The sequence below is a fragment of the Equus asinus genome, chromosome 15, assembly GCF_041296235.1.
Source record: "Equus asinus isolate D_3611 breed Donkey chromosome 15, EquAss-T2T_v2, whole genome shotgun sequence".
NCBI classification, from domain to species: Eukaryota; Metazoa; Chordata; class Mammalia; order Perissodactyla; family Equidae; genus Equus; species Equus asinus.
The window spans coordinates 3,124,706-3,151,535 of record NC_091804.1 but is presented as its reverse complement, the minus strand read 5'-3'; the positions used below and the strand labels follow the sequence as shown (position 1 = coordinate 3,151,535).

The window sequence follows — 26,830 nt, the reverse complement described above, 5'->3', positions numbered from 1 at the left end:
GTCAGCTCTCTGCAAAGCCATGGTTGGCCTCTGGCCCCCAGACTGACTCAGGTGGCTTGTTACTCTTTTATCATATTTATCAATATTTTTTATCAATATTTATCATATTTCTGTCAGTTGAAGACTCCATCATCTATAGGATGCATCCCTGGCTTACTATTATCTCTGGAGGAAAACAAAAATCCCGCCATGGTAAATGGACGCATCCTCCATCCCATCTCACACTGTCTACACCGTACACACACACACACACACACACAAGACAACTCGCACGCAGATAACTAAGCTCAGCCTCCACCAGCCTGTCCACACTGATTCAATTTCCAGCTCTCCTGGTTCACCTTCTGCGGGTTATCTCATGGGGATATTCCCAATGCCTGATATGTGCTAGAAGCTCAATGAATGAAACTGGAGAGGATAAATAATAAACAGCAAGAAGAATAACTAGCATTTTTCGAGCATATAACAAGACATCACGCACAGAGCCAGGCATTTGGCTTGGATTATCTTATTTCAATTGCTCACAAGAAAAACTATGAGATAGGAAGTTTTCTTATCCATATTTTGTGGATGTGGAAACAAAAAATCAGAGAGGTTAAGCAAGTAACTGAAAGTCCTACAGCTAGGGTGATAAAGGATTGAGATTTTAAACCAGTTTGGCTGATATCGAAGTTTGATTTCTTAACCCTAAGCTGCCTTTCCAAAGAATGAAGGCTCTTTATTGCTCCCCAGAAATGATGTTTAGTTTTTCACCTTTCTCGCCTTCTTGCCCCTACTTCTCGGCCAAACCCACCAAGATCATTGTTATCCTTCTTTCTTTTGTCAGTATCTCTTTGTAAAATCACACAAAAACTTAACCATTCAAGCACAGCTTGTCCAGTATGGAAAACTGTAGGATTAGTCCCTCCTTTGACCTGGATGCCACAATTTCAACCTATTTTAACAGCTGAGACACACTGTCCATATTTAGTGAACATATAATCCACCTTAACATCTAGATCTTTCTCACAAAAACTAAGCCAGTCTTGTATTTCTTGTACTTCTTTCAGTTAAAGACTCTATCATTTGTAAGACGCATCCTTGATTTAATATTATCTTTGCAGGAAAACAACTAAAAAAGCTCACCATGGTAAATATACACAACTTTAATCTATATCTCATACCATGTATAAAAGCAAATTCAAAATCGATCATAAACCTAAATGTAAAATTATAAAACTTCTAGAAGAAAACATAGCAGAAAATCTTTCCGACTTTGGATTAGACAAATATTCCTTAAATATGATACAAAAAATGCAACACATGAAAGAAAAAAGTTGATAAATTGGACTTCACCAAAATGAAAAACTGTTCTTAAAAAGACACTGTTAAGAAATTAAAAAGCAAGCCACATACTAGGGGACAGTATTTGCAAAACACATATCAGATAAAGAACTTATCTAGAACATGTAAAAGACTTCCAAATTAAATAAAAATAAAACAAATAATCCAATAAAAAATCTGAACAGGGCAGGCCCAGTGGTGCAGCGGTTAAGTTCGCATGTTCAGCTTTGGCAGCCCTGGGTTTGCTGGTTCGGATCCTGGGAGCAGACATGGCACCGCTTGGCAAGCCCTGCTGTGGCTTCCCACATATAAAGTAGAGGAAGATAGGCACGGATGTTAGCTCAGGGCCAGTCTTCTTCAGCAAAAAGAGGAGGATTCGCAGCAGATGTTAGCTCAGTGCTAATCTTCCTCAAAAAAAAAAAAAGTTTGAACAGGCACTTTCTCAAAGAAGACATATGAACAAATCATCATAAAAAAGGTGTTCAGCATCGTTTGTCACTAGGGAGAGGTAAGTTTAAACCAGCATGAGATACCAATATGCCCATATTTGAACAGCTAAAAATGCTGACAGTCCCACGATGCGGTGCTCTCGTGCATTGCTGCTGGGAGCGCAAGCTGGTAGGACAACTTTGGAAAACAGTTGGGCAGTTTCCTAAAAAGTTAAACATACACTTACCATGTGAGCCAGAAATCTTCCTCCTAACCATTTACCCAGGAGAAATGAACACATATGTTCACACAAAAACTTGGACGTGAATGTTTATAATGGCTTTATTCATAATAGCCCCAAACTGAAAACAACACAAATGTCTTTTAAATGATGAATGAGTAAACATTGTGTGGACATCTCTGCAGTGGAATATTACTCAGCAGTAGAAAGGAACAGACCATGAATACATGGACAACAAGGATTCATTTCAAATGCATTGGTTGAGCAAAAGAAGCCAGACACAGAGAGGCTACATAAATTTACTCCCATCTTTATTGACATTCTGGAAAAGGCAAAACTACAAGGATAGAAAACAGATCAGTGATTGCCAGCGGCTAAGCAGGAGGGTTTGACTACAAAGAGCACAAGGGAACTTTTTTGGGGGGTGAAACTGTTCTGTACCTTGATTTTGGTGTTAGTTACATGACCGTATGCATTTGTCAAACCTCCTGGAACTGTGCAATAGGAAGGACATAGTTTAGCGTATGTAAATTATACATTGATGAAAATAGATTCCTGTGTAGTGCAACCCATGGTGGAGGAGGAACAAGGCAACAATTAGTTGAACCTTTGTCTGCATACGGGTAGATTTTCTATTTACAACAACCGTACCTATTAAACAGCTAGTTGCCTTTGACACAGAGTGTAGGATGCATCCAAAGACCAGAAACAGTAAAAGGTAGAGGAAAGCCTCTTGGAACCAAGGAAATACACAAGGTCATGTGTGATGCTCAGCGTAGACTTTCATCATGGAAAGGCCCAGTGTATCAAGATCTTTTCTGACTCTGAGACTACGTAGTAGCCACTCCTCTCCACTCGGCATCCGTGACAGTGGAGAGAGCGCCCCGTCTGCTTCTTCCCCCATCAGGATACGAAAACCTCAGACAGGATGGCACCCGTGGCGAGAGAGCAGAGACATCCACCTATGCAGACATTTTCCAGCCAAAGTTCTCCTTCAGGAATTTCCCAATTGATGGAGAATAAACACAGAGTCTGGGCTTCCGTTTCCCAAACCTTAGCACCATCAGTTGGGCCTCCCTTGGTGCCTAAACCCCAGCTTGGCATGGCGTTTGCCTGTGCACGGGTCCAGACCTGGTCTTCCCTCCCGGCCTGAAGTGGAGAACCAGCAGCATCCCAAGGATCCAGGTCAGAAGCACAGTCTGCCCTCTGGACAGAGTTGCCCGGCTGTATCCCAGACGAAAACAGTCACACCCAGTATTTCCTTCTTAGAGACTGAAAGGCCACAGACTTGAACTTAGAAAATAGCTTTCAGAGAATTATATCTTCAGAGGCCTCTTCTTCTTAAGAGTTTTACAGACGTCATTGCCCTTCATGATTAACATCGACATCAGCCCCGAGAGGAAACAGACGCTGTGCGCCTGAGGCGAGGCCCTGGGCAGGATCCGGCCTCATCTGTGGATGTCGGCCGGGGAGGCGCAGCCTGGATCCACTCACGAGGAAACAGAACAAGTGACAACGAGAAACGTTATTCTTCAAAACTCTCAATATCATAAAAAACAAATAAAGGCTGTAGAAATGTTTTAGATTAAGGGAAATCAGAGAGACATGACAACACGTGCTGAGGGGGGAAAATGCTAAATAGTACGTTATTAAGTCAAAATATTGATAAAATGAGGACACTGATGGTAGATTAGAAAAAAATATTATCAATGTTAAATTTACTGAGACTGAGAACTGTACTACAGTTACATAAAAATCTCTATTCCTAGAAAACACTGAAATATTTAAGAGGAAATAGGAAATATTTAGGAGTAAAGAGCCATGATGTGTGCAACTTACTCTCAAATGGTTCAGAAAAGAAATATTATTTCTTAAAATTATTGTCATTGTCAATTATTATTATTAAATTGTAGTTATTGAAATCATTATTATTGTCAAAACTATTTCCAAATAAAAAGCTTTTAAAAATGTACTCCTTAAAGCATATCATTTTAAATGTACGTTAACACTGTGTGCATTGTTCAGTTACAGAAAATGAGGAGGAGAAAGAGTGAAAACCGTGCTTTCTGGGCCCCGCAAAACCCTCCATTGCCTGGATCCCTATGAAAATGTCAGTTCTAAATATCACTTGGCAGGTGTTTTTCCCAGGCTTTTTATTGGGACAGACGGCAGGCGCACTTTCTCCTTCACACAGTGTCTTCCGGGTGTGCTAAGCCCCTGCAGACACGTGCCTGCCGATCATTTCCAGCACGCGATCTCCATTTCCCCTAGAGCGTCCAAAGAAGCACTGAAGACTTACTGCGTTCGTGTCAACATTGCCCATTTTCCACCTTCGGGTTTGGCCAAGGCCTTTGGTATAAAGTCAGTGATCCTGTTGGTCAATGACCTGGGCAGTCCCATGACTTCCTTCTCCTCTTTCACACAGTCATTTCCCTCCTCACTGCTACTTGGAGCGGTGGGGAGGTGCACAGATCAAAAGGAGGCAGGAGAAATCACCCCTAGTCCCTTGCTTTCATCGTAGATTTGCAGTCCTGGTGGACGTGCTGTTAACACAGGAAGAATAATACTTGGGCTCAGACGAAGTTTGGGGATATGGATAAAATTCTTGTAGCAATTACCAAACCTCAGAGGATTAACACACTAAAGTTTAATTATCACACTCACGAAGGTCAGTATGGATTGGATGGTTATCCTCTAGGTGATGACTCAGGGATCCAGCCTCCTCGACTTTTGTGTCATTGTCATCTTCAACGCATATTATACACAGTTGCCACTGCACGGGAAGAAAGAGTGGGTGGCGTGTGGAGACTGATGCATAGATCAAGAAGTGGCTTATGTTGCTTTAGTCCACATTATACACTCAACAATCAATCATAGACATCGATCCTCTTCTGCCGAGAGGTGGGGCCTACATACGTTCCCTCCCTTGAACCTGGCTGGACCTTTATAACTACCTCCACCAGCAGAACGTGGTGGAAGTGCCAGTGCATGACTTCCAAGGTCAGGTTATAAAAGGCAGCATGGCTTTGGCTTGGCTCCCTCTCTCTGTGTCTCTGAATGCTCATCCTTGGACTCTAGGCCCCATGCTGTGAGGAAGCCCAGGCGACATGGAGAGGCCACATGTGTAATGTTCCAGCTGACAGCCTCAAATGGTTCCCCAGCCAACAACCAGGATCAACTGCTGGACTTGTAAGTACATGAGCTTTCAGCCTTCTAGAGGAGGTCCTAGACACGAGGGAGCATAAACAAGCTCTCTTCCTCCACCCAGTTGAATTCCTGACCTGCAAAAACAATGAGAAATAATAAATTATTGTTATTGTTTTAAGCCACTAAGTTTTGGGGTAACTCATTACACAGTTATAGATAACTAATTCAGTGAGCATCTTGCTAGCCTCTGCCACAATTCTCTAGCCTCTCTGTGTGGAGTTACTCATTAGGATTCTCAGACTACCAGCTGGGAGGAAAATCATCACAGCCACTGTCACCACCACCATCACCATCAGTCATTGAGTCCATCAGGGTCTCGGCAAGAAATGCAGACGCCATACGGAAAAGGGGAAATTGTGGAGAGTTTTGTAAAGGTGGTTAGGGCAGGGTTAAGTGGCACACACTGGGAATGGAACAAGAGAGGGTCATCAATTCTGGTCCTGAAGGGGCAAGGGGGACACTGGTTCCTGGAATCTGGTAGGAGCGCTAAGTATAGAGGAGGGGTCAGGTGAAAGGGATTATGACTTTTAGAATGCAACCACTTCAAACTGAGGCCCAGTAAAGAGAGAGCTGTGGGAATAAAGACCCAAACTCTCTCCTCTCGCTCTCTGATTTTCCACTGATATTTTCTATTGGCTGAACCCAACAGGAAGCCACAGGGCAAGGAACCTGGCTGATACAATCCATAGGGGTCAGCCTCCCAGGGGACAGAGCCCGATGAGAAAGGTGGAGAGTAGAGCTGGAGGGTGAAATGCGAATGAGTATCCTGCGCATTCACCATCATCACCACCACCGCCACCATCATCATCACCATCTTCGTCATCATCATTTTTACAGTACTTTATAGAGTATAGCGCATACTACTTCTGGATTTACAAAATAATCCCTCATTCTTTCTCTTGTAGCATCCTCAGAAGGTCACCTTGCAGGATCCCCTACATCTAGCAGAGGGCTTGGTGCATAACTGGTGCTTAGCTCAATCCCACGCATATCTTAGAATGTCCACTCTGTTGCAGGACCTGGGCTAGAATCATGCCTATGGAGGAGAAAATTCTAGGACAAATTTGTTAAGTATCATTCGAAAGACACAAAGTGTTAGGAAGTATTCATCAGAAAAGCCTCATGGAGGTGGTGGCGCCCAAGGGTGGGCTTCGGTGATGGGCAGGTCTCCACAGGTGTGCTTGGAAGGGAGAGAGCTTCCATGTCCTGGGAACCACATGAAGGAAAGGTTTAAAGGTGAGGAAAGAGAGAACATAATCTGGGAACAGGAAACATTTCCATTTTGCTGGTGCATAGAACTTACAGAGATAAGATGTAAGTCATGAAGTTGAAAAAGTAAAGCGGTCATATTGTGATAAGTGTTGAAAGCCAAGATGCATTTCAACTCAGCACGTTAGGTACACGGGAGTCCCTGATGGCTTTTGAGCAGAGGAGGAAAGTATTGTAACTTCTCTTTCCAGCAGCAAGTGGGATAAATGGGGTGAGTGCACACACAAGGTGGGGAGACTACTTATGAGACTACTGCCCTAGTTTCAGAAACCAGAATCTTGCTAGGAGAATGGGGGCAGAAACAGAGGAAACGGGTGTGGTGAGAGGTTGACACTGTGAGAACCAAGAGCATTAACAATGGCTCTTCCTACAGCCAATCACTGCTGGCCGTGGGGGGTGCCATTTCTTCAACATCACAAGTATTTATTGAGTGACTACCCTGTGCCAGGTTCTGCTCTTGACCTTGTGCACACAACAGGAAGCAAGACAGACAAAGCAGTCTCACTAACCCTCCGATTCAGTAAGAGAAGGTAGTGCCACCAGCACAAGCAGAAAATTCAGGAGTGAGAGATGGCACACAGCTTCTCCTCTGCCTGGAATTGCTTTCCACTCTTCTCCTTTGCCTAGAAAACTCCTACTTATCCTTCAAAACCACTTCTTATACCCCAAGAATTTAAACACTTATCCCTCACTTTTCCATTGTATTTTGCTCATTCCTCTGGAATCTCCCTTCAGAAACAACTAGGATTGCAAGGGTTTAAGAAAAGCTTTTATAATCACAATAGCTTGTGAAAGGTCTCTTGGAAGTTTTGTTAAAACTATTAGGTCAAACCTTTAGCAACGCTGCATTGGTAAGTCAAAATCTGCAAAACGGCAGGAATTTATTAAGGTTGAAATTCATTATTGGTCCTGACAGTTTGGAAACAAGGAGAATGCTGTGCACAGGCCACCACGCACTTCCTCATCCTTCCGGCCCATCCATCCCCCCATCCTTCCCCATCCATCGCCCCATCCCTCCCTCCCAACACTTCCCCTGGGGCGTGTTATGCAGTGCCCGGCTCGGGCTCCCTGGGTGATGCCTCTCCTTCAGTCCTCACTCACTAGCTGAAAGCAGTGGTGGGTCCAGCGCAGACAGCTTTGAGGTCAGCACGCCTTTGAGCTCAAGGTGACTTCAGCTGGAATTGAGGCTTTTCCACTTAAGGCCTTGGACAAGGATCTCAACCCTGCAGAGCCTTGACTTTCTTAGCTGTTAAGGAGGAAGAGGGTTCCTGTGAGGATTAAATGGTGCAAAAATTAGAAATCTCGGGCTCCCACACACACCACTACCCCGCACCCCCAGCAGGTGTTTAATAGGCTTTATTTTTTTATTTGGACCGAATAAGATTCACACACGAGGGCTCCTGCTGCGCTTGGCTTTGCAGTTCTTCATCCTGTGGCCGTGCGCAGGGGTGGCATTTCTTGCAGACCGTCTCTGGGGGAGACTTGAGACGGTGAACCCCAGGAGGTCCTCAGGACGACTTGAGAAGGCTCCTGCCTCATTTCCCCAGCTCCACACTCGCCCCTCTAATCCATCTTCCACACAGAAGTATCTGGGATGCACAGTTGAACTCATTATTCCCAGCTTAACTCCTTTCACTGACCCCCACGGTGCCTGCTTTAACCCTACACACTGACATCAAGGCCCCATCTCCCTGGGGTCTTTTCTCAAGACTAACCCTCCCTTCATGAAATGCTTAAAAGATGGGCTCTGCTGGGTAACTTAGGCAAGCCGTGCAGACCACTGATGCTTCGTCTTCCTCCTCTGTAAAATGGGAGTGACGACGCCTCAGAGGTTTCCATGACTTAGATTAAGTGAAAAAACAGCAGCATAATGCCTGAAACAGAGGAAACGCTCCATAAATGGCAACTATGTGACTGTTGTTGGTGCTATTGAACTGCGTGGGACCCCTGCACTGGTGGTGCCAATTCCTGCACCTGGTCATGGATCATGCCACCCATCTCTCGCCGTCACTTGCCTGGCTGTCTCACTCTTTAAAAATCACAGGCACTCTTCCAAGACCCCCTAACCTGAACTAAATGCCTCCTTTAGGTTCTCTCAGGCATCCTGTCACTCCTCTGATCTAGTACATTTCATATTATAATCAAAAATACCTGTTTGTATATCTGCACCTCTCCTCCAGACTAGAAACACCAGAAGGTGAAGGAATGTGTCTTACACATCTTGGGATCTCCATCATCCAACGAATTGACTTGTATTGAGGGATGTGGACAGACAGTTCAGATAAACAGACTGGCAGGTAGTCAGATAGATAGACAAATGGACAGATCATCAGACAGACACACAAATAGTCAGGCAGAAAGACAATCAGACAGATTCTCTTTATCTATATATCTATAGATACAGATATCTATACATATCTATAGATATATAGAATAAATAAAACGTATACATTTCCATTTTTTTCCAAATAAATCATACTACCTCCTAGGCCACAACATTTTAATAAAGATAAAATTAAGTTAAAACAGATCATTGAACTGACACGTATGCATGAATGTGTGTATGCTAAGGGCCCCATCTCTTTAACTAAGTTGGTGATACCAACAACCTCGCAAGGGAGATGTTGATATTCTGATTTTGTACTTTATGAAACAGTTCAGAGAGTTAAGGAAATGCTTAAGGCCACACAGCCTGGTACAGAACTCGAAATTAGTTTTTTAAAATTTTCTCTGTATATGGGTTGAACTGCGTCCCACTCAAAAAAGATCTGTTGAAGTCTCAAGTATCAGAACCTCAGAAGGTGACCTTATTTGACAATAGGGTCTTTACAAAGATAAGTTAAAATGAGATCATTAGGGCCCCTAACCCAGTATAACTGATGTCCAATGGAAAGCGGAAAATTGGACAGAGAGCACAATGTGAAGAGACAGAGACACAAAGAGAAAGCCACATGAAGAGTGATGCATCTACAAGCCAAAGGTTGCCAGCAAACCACCAGAAGCCAGGAGAGCGGCAGGGGACAGATTCTCTCTCGCAGCCTCAGAAGGAACCAACCCTGCCCACACCTGGATTTTAGACTTCTAGCCTCCAGAACCGTGACACAGTAAACTGATGCTACCTTAAGCCATCCAGATTGTGAGACTTTGTCACGGCAGCCCTAGGAAATTAACATGATGAGTTTCCAAAGATGCCATTCTCATCTGTTGATTACACATGAACCAACAAATGTGGAAAAACGAGGACCCAAGTCACTTTCTGCGGGCTTGTCTTCCTCTCCCCGAGTCAGGAACTCTGTAGGGAGAAACATCCTCCAAGTCATAGCACAGTTGCTGACACAGTGTCCAAATATGTTTGATAAATGAAAAAATGTTGGAGTAGTAAAATTTTTCTTTCAGTTTTAACGTTTGGAACATATAAAAAGTAAGTTTAGAAATTACCTTTCGGAGCAGATTTGACAAGGGGAAAGACAGCTTAAGTGAGTGTGTTGGAGAAGTGGGGGGTGGAGGGCTCAGACTTGGGTAATTATGTGCAATGAGCCACTTGTCTTCCCAGCACCCACCCACCCAGTCCTCCCTGTGGGTCCCCACACCCACCCCAAGTTGCCTAGGCCAGTGAGCAACGTCATCTAGAAAGTTCCAGTACATGCAAACCAAAAGTGTGCCCCAGTTATTGATACTTTTTAAGCCAGGAAATGCAAGTACCCAATCTGACAAGTACGCTTACTGCGAAAAAATGGCTGAGTGTTTGAAAGTGGGCATCTCCCAGGAAATCTGCTGACGTGTGTGAGCATGCAGGCATCTCCACACCTGTGACTGAGGGGGAGCCGGGTGCGGTTTAGGACAGGGTGGGGAGAAGAAGATCACAAATGATCCATTTACTCAACAATCTTTACTGAACACTTTCTGTTCTCAACACTGAGCTGGGGACTGAGAGCCATGAGGTAAGTGAGACAGCCCCAACCCTAAAATGCTTATATTCTCATCCAAGAGAGAGGAAAACCCTATAGATGAAATTAACAAGTTAATTGTTATGGGCTCCAATGGCCAAGCATATTCAGATTTATCCAGCCAGAGTGCACATCTGCGTTGGTTTTATCTCCATTTTAAAATGCACAAGAGAGGTTGAACAGTGGTTTAAAGCCACACACCTTACAGGGCTAGCCAGCTCAGAGTCGTCTTTCCACTATGTGCCAAGCTAACAACATCAGACAATGGAGTCTCCATCCGTGACTTCCAGTGAGCTGGGTCCTGAAACATAGGTAGGCCTTGCCTCATCCGCGTGAGGAGGGAAGTAGGAAGATTCAGAACTTTGGGGGAAGATGTTGGCAGTGAGGAGGTTAGTGCACAGTTTGCGTGGCAAGAAATGAGACTGAAATAGTAGTTTGAGATCAGATGGGGGATAGTGGAGAAATAAGTCTAGAATTTCGTCTTGCAGGAAACAGAAGGAGTGAGCACAGGGACAGAGCAGCTCCAGGATACTTTCCGGATACCAGTCCACAGAGCAAAATATGCTGGGAAACACTGCAAGATGGTGAGACGGAGGGGCCTGAGTGAGAGTGTTGGAGGTGAGGAGGCAAAACGGAGACATTATGAAAGAAGAGCTGACAGTAAATATGGTGCCTCAGGAAATATAAAAGGGGAGGGGGAGGGAAAGGCTTCCTTTCTTAGAAACACTGGATATGAGGTAATGATGGAACCTCGAGGTAGAGATATCTGGCAAGCAGCTGAAGAAGCAAGACTAAAGCGCTTAGGAGGAAGACGAGGCTAGATGCTGAGCAGAGAGTCCACACAAAGATGATGGCTGCAGTTAGCAGATGAAGCCTCTCAGATGGAATAGTCAAGAGAAAGGCAGAGCAAAGAGCTGAACTCTGGATGCACAGAGTGGCTTCTCGCGGATGAACAGAAGGAGCGTGAGCAGTTAGTTAAGGATGTGGTTACAAAATCAGAAGCAAGTCAGTAGTTGCATCATCATGAAAGAGGAGGGAAAAGAGAATTTCAAGAAGGAAAGGCTGATGAATGCTATCTACCACTGCCACGGTCACAGAGAGATGGCCATCGGGTTTGTGATTGCGAGTCCAACCTCTGCGAGTGCTCTGTCAGCAAACAAAAGAGCAGGGAGTTGGGAAGGGCATAAGTCACAAGGCAGTTGCAGCATCACCTAGAGAGGACTTCTTCAACTGGGTTGGCAGTCGCCACTAGGAGGGAACCTGTGGAGAGAAGAGGAGCAGAGCCTGTGGCTCGAGTGGATGAGAAGGTGCCACTCCAGACTCCAGTCTCTCTCTAACATTCTAGTCCTGAGAGATTTGTAATGACTGGAAGCCCCAATTCTTTTACTTTTTATTTTGGAAATTTTCAAACATAGCAGAAAGAATAGTATCCACATCCCTCCGCTCCTGCAATTACCACCCATGATCAATCCCGAGTCACTTTTTCCTCCACCCATTTTATTGCTCAACTGGCTCATTAGGATGGTAGTTCTAGACATTAAATCACTCCTTCCTTCACTGATTCCTTGAACGCTACTTCAAAAGATAAAGACTTTCAAAAGTATAGCCACATCCCACTGCCACGTCTGAAAAGTTAACAGTAACTCCTGAATAGCCCACGAGTGTCTAAACTTCTTCGATTATCTCGCACTATTGGTGGGGGAGAGGGAGTTGCTTTATTGAAACCAAGATCTAAACAAGGTCCACACATGGCATTCAGCTAACGTACACTTTCAGTCTCTTTTAACCTCCAAGTTTTCCCTCTTTCTTTTTCTTCTTGGGGATTATTTGTTGAAGAAACAAGGTAATGAGTCCCGTTCCCCACCCTCTGGATTTTACTGATGGTGCCCAAATGGTGCCTTTTGATAGGTTCCTCTATCCTGTCGACTACGAGTTAGTTCCAGAGACTTGATGTAATTCGCGTTTTATTTTTGCCGAGAAACGTTGTGTTTCCTATTGCATCACATGAGTAGGTATAAATGTCTTTTGGCCTCTCTTTTTGTGACGTTCAGATTGACGTGTGGGTTCAGAGGGGGTCTACCTCATGCATCCACTGTAAATTCCTAGTACCTTTCACCGCGTTGGCAAGAAAATACAAGTTCTTTCTAACAGAAAAATCTAACTTATTTTGATCAGCAGAAAAATTAAAGACTCTATACACAGTAGAGCAATACATATAAAACATTAATATTTCTTAAATATAAAAGCTATGTGTCCACATCCGTGATAAACTACAGTTGCTTTTCTAAAATGAAAACAATGTTCAAAATGTTGTCCGTCACTGACACTGAAACGGCAGGTATGGAGTGCCTCCTAAAAAGCACATTGACAACTGAGGGCAAGGGGACTTGTGCGAACTGCCACCTCTGCGGACACTGACACAGACTTCTAGAAACCAGCCATTGGTAACAAGACAGGTAGTGCTGGAAGCTGATTTTCCTCATCATAAAGATTTTCCTTGTCATAAAGGCCATACACTAGGGTGCTGGCAGAGAGAATGGAAAGTAGTGATAAATGTGACATTTCGAAAGAAGAATTAACAGGATTTGGTAAATAATTAAAGAAAGAGAGAGTTGAGGTATTGCCAACACCTTGACCAACTGACTCGTAAGAAACAAAAGAATGTGGATTGGAAATTTCACAAGAACATGAAAAATGTCCTGCTGGTTTAGGCCATTGGACATCCCAGCTGGTATTGCTTTAACTTCACAGATAACTCGTGTGTTCAGATAACCCCAGAAACATCCCTAAGCCACCAGAATCCACCCTTTCATCTCTAGATATTTCTTAGAAAACTGCTAATAAATAATAAGGAGACCCATTGCTAGAGAATGTTCTAAAACACTGAGTCAAGTGCCAAACGGCATTTTAAGGGAATAAAATATTAACCTACTTATCTGAAAAGTACCCAAATGCTTCAGTTCCTGCGTAATGAATTGGTTAAGTAAATACACTGGGGAGGGAGGGAGATGTCAACCCCCCTGCACATATAAAGAATTCTGTAGAATAAGTAAAAATTGTGGGTTCTTCCATGCAGTCAATGTTATTAATGATTCAGCATATGGCAGAGCCTGGGGGGCTGGAAGCTTGAGGACAGACAAAAGAGGCAGGGGGTACACCCAGCAGCCCACATCTGGGCCCTGGAAGGGAAGGAGAGGTAAGGGGAGGAGGCGGTGAAGCCCAGAAATGAAGGTCTAAGAACCACTCAGTCCTGGGACGGGCCCCAGAAATGCTTATGAGAAGCAGTATACCAGAATAAAGCACGCAAATCTCAGCAACTTAGTTTAGGATTTCAATGGAGAATCCCCTCCAGCCCATCACTAAACCTATTTATCAGCGGACATTCCCAGACCAAAAAAAACTAAAACCTATCTGCCAACCCGTCTTCATACAAAATTACCTTTGATGCAGGACAAGGGTCTCGCCACTCCCAGCTACCTCCCTAAGAAGAGACCCAACCACAGACACCGGCATTTGACAAGGGACAGCCCACACAGGAATGCAGAATTAGGTGTCAGCTGGGATGATTGTGCGGGACTGCTGGTGCCTGGAAAGAGCCTTCCCCAGACAACCTAGCCTTCTCAGCGGCCTGCCGGCTATCGAGGGGCCATGGGCTTGGTCCAGGAGGTCCTCGGGGTGTGATGCGGAAAGAGCCAATATTTCCTGTGAACAGGGAATGCTTTAAAGTGATGAGAAGAATTTAGTCATCTCTTCTCTGTTCAAGAGGAAATCAGCTGAGGTCTCTGGGGCCAGAGTTACAGGGCAGAAGATCTTGGTTCTTGTAGGAAAGCAGGCTTTGCCCAGGAGAGGCGGCGTTTCCAATGCAGAGACGGGATGGAAGAAATGTGTGCTGAGCCGAGAGCAGCGGGCGAACAGACGGGGATCCTGGCACCTTCCCCTGGCGATGCGTGAGTCTCACTTGAGACAAACTCCTGAGATAATCATAAAAAACCGCAGCAACCTTGTTGATGTTGGGATTTGCACTGAGATTCCAAATCGAGAGGTAGGGCAGGAGAAACAGGTTTGGATTTCTTTCACAGAGCAGGCAAAAGAATGCGAGGACTTCTCGACCAATTTTGAGAGCTAACTGCTGACTGCTTATTGGCTTTGCTCACACCCTATTCTGCCCCATGTTTCTATAACAAGAAAGGAGCCCAGAGCACTTCACTGGCATCATTCATTTCCAGGAAAGCTTTGCAAAGTGAATTACATTGTTTTTTGCTTTGTTTATTTTTTTTTTACAATGGTCTGTGAAATTGTTCAGTTTTACCCTCTGATAGAGAGAGAGAGACTGAGGCCAAAAAAGATGAGTTGGCACCTCGAAGCCTTTCATCCGCGTTAGAGGGCAGCAAGGATGAAAATGCAACCGCCTCGAGTCAATTCTGCATCAGTGTATCGATCAGCGCAAGAAATAAGAAGATGCTTTGGAGAACACGTAACAAGCAATCTTAGAGGCATGAGGTCTTCAGAATTATGATTTGAACAATACAATGAAGGAGACAGCTAAATGGTTCTCCTGTGTTGCTTCTCAAACATGGACTGACTGGACAGTACCGGCGGGCACATGGAGATGGGTGGAGGTCACCTCCCTCAGCTGGAAACAGGAAGGGGTGTGTGTGTGGGGGGGGGCGGTCTCAGCAAGCAGGAGTGAGGCACAGGGAAAGACGTGGCAGGGAGGAGGAAACACTGACTCAGGGAAGTACCATTGGGCTGGCCACTACCATGGGCAGCAAGGGCTCCCGCCTGCCAGGACCACATGGAAAGCTGAGTGGAATGCCTATCAGAAGAGTCCTCAGATGAGAAGCATGTCCCCCTGACCCCCGGGCTTGGGAATTGCCGTGAGCAGTGATCTGACACATTCAGGCTTGCACACCCAGGCCAGGTGGGGTGGCACCTCCCACAGGCAGAAATCAACATTCTGTGTCAATGTCAAGTGCATCATGGCCCTTGGGGACTCTCCATGGTCACAGCAGGGATCAGAAGTGAGGTGAAGAAGCCATGAGACAGGGCTCAAGAGGAGCCCAATACATCCCCAAACCCAGGAGGCCCCCTAAGTCTTCACCCAACAAATTGTTTCACCTTCTTACATCATTCTGGAAGGCACTGACATGCCAAGTTTGCCCTGCACTCTTCCCGCCTCCCATCCCACCTTCCTGCCCTGCTCTTTGTTGCTCTTCGCCTAGCAGAAAGCAGGGAGGGCCTGCAGGCGTGTCCAGCTTGTGGACCTCAGCCAGGCAGGCTCTCAGGCACCTCCGAATTGGTCTCCAAAGATGTCCGTCTCCTCTCACCCCTGACAGTGAAGCCCAGTGTTAGGATGCCAGAGTCTGTCTTTTTTGGACACAGCAATATGGACTCAGTATTTTCAGAATCGCTGTCCTTGCGGCTGTGATTCACACAGACACATTTCCAGTTCATTTTCTCTGACTCCAGAGGGATGGGCATTACCAAATTTCCCTTCTCCTCTCAGACATATTTGGAGGAAGGGAGTTTGAGCCGTCGGTTTCCCTCAGGTAATTCCCCTGAAGTGGAATCTCCCTAAAACAGCACTGGTGGTCCACTGACCGACCCCACAGGAAAGGATGCGGGAGAGAGGACAGCAGCTCTTTCCTAAGAGGACGTGTCCTCGTGGGGCCGAGGCAAAGGGCAGAGGACACCGGCTCCAGGATAGGAGCAGGTTGGCTCTGCTCTCACAGCCCGTGCCGCCTCAGGACCATGACTCAACTGTTTCTTCGTGCATGAGGCTTGTTACCATGTTGGGGGGGGCCAGGGTCAAGATAAATGTTCCCCAAAGTATGTCAGCGTTCACATTTCACTCCTAGGTTCCATAAGGTGGGTGACGGTGACAGTCACTGCGGGGAGGGTTTTCAAAGAGCTTCCCACTTAATCCTTTTTTTTTTTCAAATCGTTTTTGGCCCTTTCTTGGGAAAGGAATTAAGAACGCATCTCTTTGCAAAACTCTCCTTCCCCAAAAGATACATCACTAACGTGATCTGGGACAGTCAGATCCCAATTCAGAGAATTTAGGGTTCCCTCACCTTCCTACTCCTTTGCCAGCAGTAAAGTTGGGAGCCCCTCGGAGATGCCAGCCTTCACTGTTTTTCCTTCTGAGAGCAGTGACAGATTAAGTTGCTATTTTGTTTTGTTTCGTTTCCCATACACAGGCCTCTGGGGCCCTGGAACCTGGGCTGCTGGCATTTTAATTAACATTAATGCCTGGGCTGACCCCTCATCCCGCCCCCAATGATTTTTAGTAGGGAAAGAAACTAGCAAACCCCAGAGAAGCCGCATACGACTGTGTGAGTACCTCCTGGAAAAGCTAACTCTCAGGACGTTAGCCCAGCTCCCTAAGCAGGACTGTCCCCACCCCACCACCCCCAGCCAATTTGGAAATTTTCAAATAGAAATCAGTTGGGGAGGGGGGGATGACACAGTATTTCTCTTTTTAATAAAAAAAATAAATACTTCTGGGGCCTCTGAATGAGCTCAGAGTCTCCATTTTCTCATTACCAGGGTTATTTCTATTCTGAGATCAGTATGACCAGGATATGTTAAACCGTAATTTCACAACAACAAAAAAGCTACACAGCAAATGCCTTCGAATTCCCAGAATTTGGCAGTGAAATCAACCTGATATTTAAATCAACATGGATATCCTTCTGTCCATCAAAGCAGAGTCATAGTTTCCCTAGAGATATTGTGTTTCTTTTTTCTCTTCTAGTAAATTTCTATTTTTTTCCCCAACCTTCATGACTTTAAGCATTTTATCCGGTTTAAACGATGGGGATTTAAATTGCTATTTTAGTAGAAGAGGCTTGATGAAAACCCGTGTCCTCATCAAATTACTGGACGGTGGTTCCTGGCCTCTGTTTACATTAGCGTCAAACTTAATTTGAATTCTGCATAACTATATCTGCTTCACTAAATGCATTCACCGGGAACACACCACAAATTACTTTGCATTACGGGCAGAGTCTCTTTGTCTATTGCAAAGTGTTTTGAAATTAGCACCATAAGTAACTAGCTGTAAGTGTCACTCGATCTCCTTAATGCCTCATTAATCAAACCCGGTGGCAGCTGGTGTGATGTCCAAGCCCTCTCATATAAGATTGTATCACTTACTCCTTGCTTCTGACCACAGTCTTTTGAACCTGTTTCATTTTTTGTGCATGTGCCCTCACTGCAGCATTCCTCCTGCCTCTGAGGCCTCCCAGCTCACGCGGCTGTGCATTGCCTAGTGTTACATGGGCATTCTTGGCAGAAATTGACAATAAAAGGACATTTCCTGTCTTGGGGAAAAATCTATGATCTTGAGATGAGGAAATTCAGTTCTGAGTTATCCACAATGATTCAACATGATTTTCAGATCACTCTTAAAATGCCAAGCTGGAAAAATTTCCCTGGATAAGTTTTTCTTTATGTCAAGAGTAAGAGAGAGAAAAGAAACACATTTATCCAAGCAAACTACAGTTTTCCCACTTGGCCCTCAATTTTCATAAAGATGGGATCCATTTAGTCTAAGCACTTCATCAGGGGAATAAAAGTGTCCTTTATTATGCGATAATATTTCTGTACTAAATGCAAAATGTTAAAATCTGTGCTTGCAAAAGAAATGCAGAACAACTGTACTTGATAGTTTTATTGCAATCTTTATAGAAAAAAGGGTTATCGTCCAACCATACATGTTTACATAAAGTCATAGCAAAAATGACATATTTTTGGTGGGGTGATTTTTCATGGTGCCATAAAATATTTGCCAACGTCTAAATAGCACTGTTCCCCCATATTCCATGCCCTCTCCCTGTGTCACACATAGGCCAGAACACACACACACCTACACACATGCATCCACACTCACACACCCAAACCCTTTAAACTGAATTTAATACTCACTGGCATTAAAACTACATAGCAGCTCTACCGGACAATGGCCACAGGGACAGTCACAGGATGTCTTGAGCCCGGCGCAGGCATGACGGCTGGACGATTCCGGGCAGGGAGCCCCTGTCCCGGCCGTGCGGCGGGCGCGTGGCCAGCCCCCGCGCGCAGAGTCAGCAGAGTCGCTGCCTAGCGAGCCCGGAGACCGACAGGTGCTCTTATCTCCCGCGGCGGCGGCACGTGAGGTCGGCTCCTTGCAGAGCAGGGTCTCAATGGGAGGCCTTTAGCTTCGTGGCCTTTCCTTCTGACCACCCAGCAGGAAAATATACAGAAGGGTTTTTTTCTGCGAGTTTGTCATTGTTAAAAAACCCACAACAGCATTGAAACTGTGTATTTCGCTCAGGTGGGCTTCTGGCCTCTGAATGTCTAATGCAATCATAGTAAACCATTAATTTTCTTTGGTGTTAAACTTTTTGCCTTTTCACCTTATAAAACCATTCAGGCTAAATAAACCTTATTACAATGGAATTAAGCATTGTAGCCTGGTTCCCGAAACTGACATTGGTGGCAAAACCCGCTGAATTGGAACACACACCAGGCAGTACAAACTTGTGCTAGATTTTGACTTTAAAATCAACTTAATGAAAACTGTACTTTGTGCTGATTTTTACCTTATTATCGCATCTACTTTCTCTTATGGCGTTTAAAATAGGCCCTGACTGCAAAAGAACAAATGTGAAAGAACATTTTGGTTACAATTCAGGTGACATTTACTCTGATTGGGGGTGTAATTTACGGCAATTATGCAAGTACCTTTTATGTCCCACTTCCAGTTCATCCTGTTTTGCTCTGATTTCAGCAACCTCTCTTGATTAGGATTCTGAACAAAATAAGTATAGAAAGGAGGAGTCCAGGATGACTTTCAAAAGTGACAAATCATCATTGAACACAGTTTTTAAATTGCTAATTGAAAACATTTCCCTCTTTTCAGCCGCCAGAGAGGCCTGATTATTTAAGCGACGAATTCTGCCTTAGCCACCCCCCTTGCCCGAACCACATAGCACTCCTCCTTTCCCTCCTTTCCCCAAAAGGCAACATTTTGGCCTGGCAACCAGTACGAATCGCTGAGCCCTTCCATTTAAATGCCCCACAAAGATTGTGTCTGATCACTGCCTGGGTTTAAGAAAGAAAGAAAGAAAATCAGGAATCAGACAGAGGCGATGTCCCAGTCCTCTCTCCCCTGCCCCCTCCATTCTTCCATTCTCTCCCCCACCATCCGCACATGAAATAAAAGAGAGCTGAGCCAAACTGGTTACAGTAAAGGCACCCCGAGATCTGGGGGATAAGTCTGCCCTTACTTAGCTCACGCTGCAGCTGTGCTCTTATCTGGCCAAAAGAGACAGGGGACAACAAAAGACCCCAAAGAACGGACGGTGGATGCATGGGAAAACCACTGCCTCGGCATTGTGGTGCCCTTCTGCTGAGCAAATAGTTCAAACTGTTCATTCCCATCTTCTATTCTCTCCCTGGTACATTGTTTGTGCCCTTGCATTTCATTCTGCAAGGAAGGTTGCCTTCTGGGCCTATAAGCAAACAGTCCAGAAAAGAGCTAGCCATCCTCTTCCCTTCCCCGGAGAACTAGCATTTTTATTTCGGCTCCAAGCTGTCAAAGACCTGGAGAGTTTATGTCAGTGTCCTGAATTAATTGCTTTAAGCTGGAGCAAGCGCACGGGCTACCAAATGTCCAGAAGATGTTTATTAATAACGTTTCCTCCAGGATTCTGGCTCGGAGCTGTCCCTTGATGGTGGCCTTTATCCGGCTGCTACCCCGTCACCCCTGGCCTCTTGGTGTTCAGGGGGGGTCACTTCTTTCATTCATCGTGAAAAAATTTAGAATTGCCCGGGGTGAAAAAAATATCCACCTCTGTAAGAGGCGGTGTGTGATGGACATCTTTGTTCTGGCCCAGGGAAGTCCCAGAGTTAGAGAAACCACGTGGTGACACTGAAGCGCGCTGGGGGAAAGAAAGCCGCAGGGACCCTCCTCTGTGGAAGCATATTTAGTCGATACAATTAGCAAAGGGACAGAGGGAATCTGCCCAGTCCGCTCCCCCTCCCACCGCCTCTCCCAAAAGAAAATTCAGTAAGGCTGACAGCATGTTGTATTTGGAAGTTTTCCTGGTACCAAAAAAAAAAAAAAAAAAAAAAGCCTCTTTAATAGAATGAAATAATAAACCAATTTATATACCGATATAAGACCAGGATCGTGAGTGCCATTGTGTAATTTTCCACTTGACTTTTCATTATCTACCTGAACAAAATCAATCTATATGTATGGGATCAACATACAATTCCGGAGATAAAAGCTGAAAATAAATGTGCTTTGCATATCCTGGAGATAAAAGACACAGTCCTCGTACTGCCTTTTCTTCTCTGGCAGATGCATTTATAAAAGTGTGTCAAGGAAAAAACAAGACATAGTGGTGGCTCTTGAGCGTTGACTCCTTTGCTGGAAATATTGATCCCACAAACGAGCAGTGGTTAATAAGCGCCCTGAAGACCAGAGAGGTCTTTTGCCCTGGTTTATCTAGAGTGCAGGCTGGGTCAAGGCTTCTCCCAGCCAAACCTCCCCACCCTGCAAAAAAAGCCTCCCCCTGTTAACATGGATTTAAGGCTGAGGACTTCAAGGGCCTTCTGAAGCCTCTCCACGGAGACAAAGCACACTGAAAAATCACATTTTGTTAGAAACCCCGTGCAGCAAATGGCCAGCTTGTGAAGGACACTCAGTCTCAAAAAGGGAGGGAGAGGTGCCCTGCGCCCTTTGGGGTTGACATTTCTTACTTTAAACGAGTTGAGTTCCATCCCTTTTAGCCTCTTCCTCACCCCAAGAATGAGGAATGGTACTCAGAACAGCACTGCTCTCTGCATGCTGGCCATGCTGGTCCTGGGGACTCCCTTCCTTTTGGAATGTCAGTCAGCACTGCACATGTGTGCCAATGTGGGCAGATGGCAGAGGCATTGGTGGGTGTGCCTTGGGCTGTTCGTGTCCTGTTACGTTCAGGGCTCCTTGGGGGAAAAGTGAGCCTGCTCTGCCCATTCGGGGGCTCACAGCCGTTTAAACGTCGGCCACTACTCTCCTTTCCATGAGGCAGGGGCTCATCTCCCATGTTTTATCAGCCAGCAAAGAAAGCCCTACAAAGGGTGGGTACTGGATCATCTTTTGCCCCAAACAATCACTCTGAATTAGTGGACTTTTCCTCATCATTGAAAAGTAATGATGTCTTAGGCCAGTTGCTTACTCTTAGTTGAGAGATTCATAAGAATTCACCATTCACCATTATTCATTCATGGTAAGCTTTGGTAACTTCAGGGGAGGTTAAATGTCCACTTGGGCAATGTAACTGTTACAACCTCAATTTGTCCAGCAGGACAAGTCAACACTTTTATATTTAAATGTCTTTGTGTTGACAAATTCTAATAGTTGGTGGCCTGGTGGTTTGGTACAAGTCTGCGCATCTCAACTCTTATGCGCCCTCTTTCCTTATCCTGAGAACTCCATGTTCTCGCCCAGCACACATCTGGACGTGGACCATTGCCTCTCTGTTAACGGGCTGCTTTTGTGTCTCATTCCTCAGTTGATATTCATAGGAAACTCTGAGGAAAGCATCCAGGAGCAATCTGGCAGCAGGGGTATGCCCTTTTGGGACACTCGTGATGGTCAAGGGTCAGCGTGGAGAGAAGCTCATGCACTTTCAGTCACATGGGGCCTTAGGAAAACAAATGTCCTGCCTCCATCTCATCTTTTTGTTCCAGCAGCTGTGAATAAGCAAATTTAGAGAAAACATAAGAATGCAGTCAAGAAGAGTTAGGCAGTCATTAGAATTTTGTTGGAAAATTGAACTATATCCTGATGGCATGTTTTGAAAAGTCCCTGTATTCCTCATGACAAAATTGACACCTCCTATGCTTAGAGCACCAGCCTCAGTGAACTCAAGGTATGTTTTATCCATGGTTTAATTACTCCATGATTTAAACACTTAATTAGCATCCTAGAGAACCAGTACGATAACACATCAGCTTCATCCATCACACAGAAAATCCTTTAGGAGTTCTGTACCCCCTGCACTCCATGAGGGAAGAGAACACGCCAGAAAAGGGTGTTTCTACTTCCACAGACACATTTGCTCATGCTGGGAAATGTCATTGTTGAGAGACATTAGAACCATCTTCTTAGTCAGGGACACCATTCCATGCCTAAGCAGAATGCTGACACAGAATCAGACTGCAACCCATGTTCATAAAATAAATATTCACTAAACAGAAGAAATTGAGGTTTTTTAAAAAGTATTTTTAGTAATTATGTCAAAGTTGAGGTATCTTTATGTCATTTCCCACGGAAGAAAAATGGACAGTCAGAAGTCCAGTAAATGTATTTAGGTGCATGCATTCAGATAAACAGAATAAGATGGAAAGTTATCGTCAACTTTTGTTAGTGCTGGCATTTTAAAAAACATATATCAGCAGTTCAAAATCTTTAAAGAAGGAGACAAAGGGTGTGAATGAATTCAGGAATGAGAGTGAAAATATGCACCTATTGGTCTTCTTGGCTGGGGATAAAGTAATGGACTAAGAAGCTGTTGGCTTACTGCAGTGTCGACTACCTCCGAGAACCTGGAAAACTGAAGGAATTATATATGAGTAAGTACAAGTTGGCCTGATAATGTTTATCCACCTGGGTATGCTAAGCTTACTTTCCTCTCGAAAATTGCTTCATTCTTCCCTAAAGGCGCACAGCATCTTTAAAAATAACCAAAGTGCAGAGTGTTCTTGATCTCCATCAATACCAAAAGACACAACTGCAAAGCCCGGGTGCGTCCTTTCACACCAGGCCTGATGGAGAAATAAGGGACTCATTTTACAGAGGGAGAACTGACATGTCATCCCTGCCCCACGGGATAGTTTGCCCTTTCATAAAGGCCAAATGGGAATACTTTTCACAGTTGTTTATTTATTTATTTTTTGGAGGGTGGAGAGAGCTGGGATGGCAACTGGATGAAACAGGGCTCTAATCAGAATCTCTTGCACACCCTTCTAGAACCATCCACTCAAGCGCAGTGAAGATAAAATTCCTCATTCTGGCTCTCTGAATTGTCAACACAAATCCTTTCAGAAGAGGGTGAGAGCTAGAAATGGGTCAAGAGAGGGCTTTGCTTTGCCTTTAAAGACGCCACAAACTTTCCACAGCGCTCAAAATGTCCTTCGAGTGGTCCTAGATCAAGAGAGTTATTTTTTAAGATGAAAAGAAAAATAACCATAACTTATTATCCATGGTGACAGTTTGAAAGGTGAATGAAATTTTCATTTTGAATGCATACTGTCACCATGGAAAAATGCCTGGCTGATAATACCATAGAATGCTAGAGAGAGTATAGCCATGCTGTGAGAGGCACATACAGTTTCTTCTATGTTCTGTAGTCCACAGCAAGTGGTTGAAAACATTTTAAATGTGGAGAACTAAGTGAAAAGTCTCTAAAACTAAATTAACATTTCATCCGTAAAATGCTGCTTTTATCACAGGAAACACGCAAGAAGATGGATCCCCACTCATTCCACACGCGTTCCAACTTTTCGTGACATGAAAATGTTTTCAAATATGTTTCTTAAGTATATCCTTATTATTTAACACTAAGAACTATGTGTTTTTATCCAATTTTTTCTGTCATGCTATTCTACACAAAGAGCATCAAATACCAAGGAGGGACACAGGTTTCTTTGAAAGAAACATGAAAACAGTTGCTCTGTTACCAAATTAGGTCATGACGGGTTTATGACAACCTCCTTTAAAATAGCACGTACTATGCTTCCATGGATGGAGGGTTGGGCATTCTGTTCTGCAAGTGACTCCAGCTGCAACAGTGGCAATTGTGTCAAACATGTGGGTATAAGGTAGGACTCTTTAGAATACAGTTAGGGTTCAAATGTACTTTATCTTCTTTTCTAGAAATGCTACCAGACAGAGATGAGGACTCACAGCCTAACAGAGGATGTTCATTCTCAGTGAAGCCAGGGTGTTTGCTGAGAGTGTCATTTGAAAGGAACTGTCTGTTCTCTGCAGAAATGACGATTTCATGTCTCAAGCATCACTTAAATGTTCAAAAGAAGTATGTGGAGCCCAGCACAGGAAAGTGCTTTTCTTTCCCAATCCTCTCACACTTTTAAAACGGTTACCATTGGCTGTGGACTTAAGAAAATCAGGAAAAGCCTCAGAGCATCTTTGTACACTGACAGGTGAATTTACGAAGCCAAAGAACTTTGCTAGAAGCCCATTTTTCTTTCCTTTCTCCTTCTTCCAGGGGCCAGGGAAAGAGTGAAAGGACAGTAGCAAGTACCCTGGGAGTCTTTTCACTCTGAGGAAAGATAAGCATCCATTTTCAAGTAATTTGAAGAGTGAGAATTCTGGTACTGAAGAATTTCAATGGTGGCTTTTCTGGAAACTCAAGACATTCGAACAGCAAAGACTGAGATGCCATTTCTCTACAGTTGTGTTTCTTTTTCCTGTTGAGTAAAAAAGTAAAGAAAAGCCAAAAAAAGAGAAGGCGGCGAGCAGATTATTAGATATTTTGCTTGACATTACACAAAGTAATTTCACATTAATGAAGAAATACTGAATTTCAATATTTTGTGTTCCTTTCCTAACTAAAAAGTTATGTCATGCCCCCAAAACAGGCCTGAGTTGATGTGAGATTTTATACAGATTTTAGGTCAAGTAAGAGAAGTCTGTAGAAATATACATCATGGCTTGGGGTGGAATGAATTAATACGTCGATTCCAGTGTGTGTGCAGCTCATTTCTGTTTCCGTCTTTCTCTTGGTTTGTGCCTCTGCAGCTCCTGTATCCACACAGAGATGGCTACATTCTCATAGTGGGCGCCAGAGAAGGTCACACGCTTTACATCAATGGCAATTAGTTCCCTTCTTAAAATGGAAAAAGTCATTAAGTTCTTGAATAATTCAAGAGTAGAGGTCACAATACAGTGTCCCTTTTGGGGGTCTTTATGGTGCAAATGGCAAAACAAGGCGATCCTATCAGTGAGACTAGATCTAAGGTTTACAATGTAGCTCTATTTAGTGTGACAGGAAAATTAAATTACACGAGACACTCATTCATTGTCACCCGTTAACAGGCTTGGGAAAATTGTGGATCCCCGGGGGCAAATCACTGACAACGTGCGAGGCAAATAAAAATATTTCATTTTAATTGACTGCTATTTCCTTTGCTTGTTTTTGAAATAAATATAAACATGCCCCTCACAACTCGCCTTGGAAATAGGGTTCCCAATCTCCAAAACACGACCACAGCTAATGGGCAAGTTAAAAACTCTGGGGAACATGGGTTTGTTTTCCCAGCCACAGTTGAGCTGGTCTTGATCCAGGGGTTCCTGGAAAGGAAATACAGGGGCAGGTTTCAAATAAAAATCGGCTTCCGCTACTCCTCTCCCTGCCCCGATCCGGGTTGGCTGGACGCAAGATACTGCGTTTCTGGGAACAGGGGCTGTCCCTCAAATCTACGAGCACTGAGGAGGAGGCCAGGAGGGTGGACCAAGTGACACAGAGGCCACCCATTGTCTTCCCTCCCTGGAGGAGAAAAAGCCAGACCGCCCTGGGAGATCCGGGCCTGACACCCAGCTCTTGGGATGGGATAGGGTGGATGGGTTTTAGAACGGGAGGAAGGGCAGGCTGCGGGGCGATATGAAAATCCTCAGAGGTCACCGAATGAGATGCAAGTTGTTCCAAGGCCACGCCAGCACATCCTAGCTATTGCTGGCTTCCCCAACGCCCCCCACAGTCCCAGTTAAGGCTGGTGGGCGTGGCCGCCTCTGTCGGGCTCCCACCCCAGCTGGGTCCTGCTCCCACTCCTGACGGCAGGCCAGGTCCGCTCAGAGCGCCGCCAGGCCGGTCCACCCGTATGTCCTGCTGTCGCCGCCTCCGGGTAGTGCGGGCTCTCTCCCAACGTGACGCCTTGGCATCTGCGGGACCACCCGGGCGCCCTTGTTTGCTCCGAGGCGGGAGGGAGACGAGGGAGGGGAGAGAGTGGAATAAAGTTTGCAGCGCGCAGGTGACGGGGGTGGGATTGGCCCCGTCCGGTGGGTTGGCCGCCTAGGGTCGCTTCCCTGCGCTTTAGAACTTGGAAAAAGGCGAGAATGACCTTTCCTCTACCTATTGCTTTTTAAGTTTTTTTTTCTTTCTCTCTAAAGAATATTTATCTGGCATTTCCCTTTTTGGGCCTCCTCCACTAAGACCCTGGAAAGTTAGCGTAGTGAGCATGGGAGGGGGCGAGGTGGAGCCCCCCACGGCGCGCCGCCGCCTCTCCGAGTTTCGCGCGTCTCCGCCGCCTGTGCTGGCCGACATGGGAAAGCCCGACGACGCGCCGGGAGGCTCAGCTGCCCCAGCCGGCCGACACGCGCCCCTGCGGGGCGGAGCGGCCGGGGCTGCGCCCACCCCGG

The 26,830-nt window shown here is 45.1% G+C and overlaps 1 protein-coding gene across 14 annotated transcripts in view; it reads right to left on the bottom strand.

The window, feature by feature from the left end:
• Window positions 1-2,287: 2,287 nt before the first annotated feature.
• FOXA2 (forkhead box A2) overlaps window positions 2,288-26,830 on the bottom strand; it is a 40,928-nt gene continuing 16,385 nt past the window's right edge. For 2 of the 14 annotated variants that reach the window (XM_070485487.1, XM_070485473.1), the window contains 3 exons: window positions 10,618-24,882; window positions 7,571-7,737; window positions 2,288-5,274 (listed from right to left, as the gene is read on the bottom strand). The gene's annotated coding sequence lies outside the window, so the exon portion shown is untranslated. The remainder of the gene's footprint in view (window positions 5,275-7,570; window positions 7,738-10,617; window positions 24,883-26,830) is intronic. The other 12 variants (XM_070485486.1, XM_070485476.1, XM_070485478.1 and 9 more) reach the window with 12 other exon arrangements.